Source organism: Neomonachus schauinslandi, chromosome 15, assembly GCF_002201575.2.
Source record: "Neomonachus schauinslandi chromosome 15, ASM220157v2, whole genome shotgun sequence".
In the NCBI taxonomy this organism is placed as follows: domain Eukaryota; kingdom Metazoa; phylum Chordata; class Mammalia; order Carnivora; family Phocidae; genus Neomonachus; species Neomonachus schauinslandi.
Genome location: NC_058417.1, coordinates 11,355,456 through 11,357,684, shown reverse-complemented (window position 1 = coordinate 11,357,684; position 2,229 = coordinate 11,355,456).

Below are 2,229 nucleotides of genomic sequence, written 5' to 3'. Positions count from 1 at the left end.
AAAAAAAAAAAAAAAAAAAAAAAAAAAGAGAGAAAAGAAAAAAAAAAAGAGTTTTTTTATTACAAAATTATTTTTATGGTCCCTTTAACAAGGACCCTATGGCAAATGCACAATTATTCAGAATTACATTTTATCGTTTTCACATTGAAAACAGCAAATGTTGACTTAGTAATTTTTATACCTATATCTATATGTAAATGTATATTTAATCAACCAGCAGTTTCAAACTAGTCATCCTGGTACAAAAGTTTTGCAGCATTGCATCCATTCTAGTGCTAAACCTGAGAGCTGTTTTGGGGGCCAGTTTAGCATTTGTACCTCCTCCTTTTGCTACTCACGACAGCAGTGCTCCGAGATGACCTTCTCCATCGAAAGCAGACGGGGCCCGTCGTTCTCCTGAAACAGCGACTCTGAAATGTTGGGACGGGGGAGGGGGTGGGAACGTGAACACGCTCGAATAACTCAAGGCTCATGTGCCAAAGTGTGTGTGTGGGTGTGTGTGGGCGGGGTGTGGTTTGGGGGGGGGGGGGTTGTTGTTGTTTTTTAACGTTTTAAAAAGCCGAATAGGTCGGTATCAGTTGGGGCGTCGCATCGGCTGGTGGTTTACGAGACTTGCTCAGAATACAGGAGGGAGAGAGCTATAACCCACAGGAGCAAAACAGGCTGAAAGCTGCCTTTCCAGGGTCGGTGTGAGAAAACACGCGGCCCTTCGGTCTAGATGAGCGTTAGGGACGTGGTGTATTCTTAAAAAGTGACTTTCCTTTTGACGACCTATGTACTGTACAGGACTGAGACTGAATGTCGGGGAAGCCTTAAAGGAGAGATACGTGGGAAACTAGTCAGAGGGCGCCGGGACACCAAGGCGGTGTAGTCCTAAGGCTTTGGACGGAGGGGAGACCGACCCATCTAGGGAGGCCAGGATCTTGGAGCCCCCAGAACGTTGCCCCAGTGACTGCAGTGGAAAAAGGATTCACATCCATTGGCGGAGCTGAGCCCGGTATTTTATTCTGAAACTTCAAGCCGTCGCATGGCTGGCTCTGGTCACACCAGCCAATGGCACAGTACCGAGGAGACCGCGCTCACACGGCCTCCGTGTGGCTGGTGGGCGTCACGTGAGTAGAGGAGACAGTGGGCGACTGTGCTGGCTTCCCTGGGCTACACGAGCCATCCATCCCCCCCCACCCCCCGTTCCTTTCTCACACCAAGCTCATCAGTCTCGTCTGCATTTTGCAAGCTCCTTGAAGCCTAGTGGCCCCACTCGGAACCCGAGGGGCGAGCTCACCCCCTGGAGCTCATCAGGACCCTGTCCGTGTGGCTCTGGAGGTCAGTAGGTCAGTCGAGCGGGCAGGAAAGGACATTTGCAAACATTGCTGCTGTTCAGCTAGCCAGACGGGCCAGGTTCTGTTGTAGGATTTCTTCCTTTTTTTTTTTTTCTTAGCGAGGTAATGAAGTGTACCAGTTGTATTGGGGAAAATGAAGAAGTGATACCTTTGCTAGATCTTTTGGGCGCATCTGCAATGAAGATTTGTTTGCATAAACATCTGCCCGGCTGAGGACAGGGAAGGCATTATTCTGCCCACCTCCTCTTAGTAATTCCCAATCAACATCAACTCTTTTCTTTTCTCTGCGTCCCCCATCCCCCATCTGTGGTGATCCTTTCCTGACCCTTCTCCGTGGTTTACGTGCCTCTGGTACTGTGTGCAATAGTTTGGTTGATGCTTGTATTCACTGGTAAGAAATCAGTGCAGGTTGCAGATTTTCTACCGTCTTTCTGCACTCCAAACCAACCTGCCGTGAGGTGGGATCTTAGGGATCCGGCCCTTCTTTGCTCAGAAAGCTTCCATTCTGCGCTTCCAGCCTTGTCTCTCTTCTGTGCTGGAACTATCCTGCCCATCCTTTCAAACTATACAGCATTTCAGCTGCAGTCCAAAAGTAAGCAATGCCTAATGTGAAGTAGAAAGTCCCCTCTGTGTGCTGGTTCTGTTGGCAACGTGGAAATCACAAACTCCGGGAGAGCAAAGGGGCTTTTCAGTGTCTTTTGCTTTCAGAAACAGGGAATTTATATTCTAAGGCCTTGAATGGAGGGGTGTTTTTTTTTTTTCCTCATAAAATAGTCTGATAAGCTAATTTTTTTAAAAAATGCCATTAAGTATGTTGCATTGTGGTTTAAAATTACTAACAAGTTCTGGGAAAGGAAAAATATTTGATTTTGAATCTTACATGTTTTTA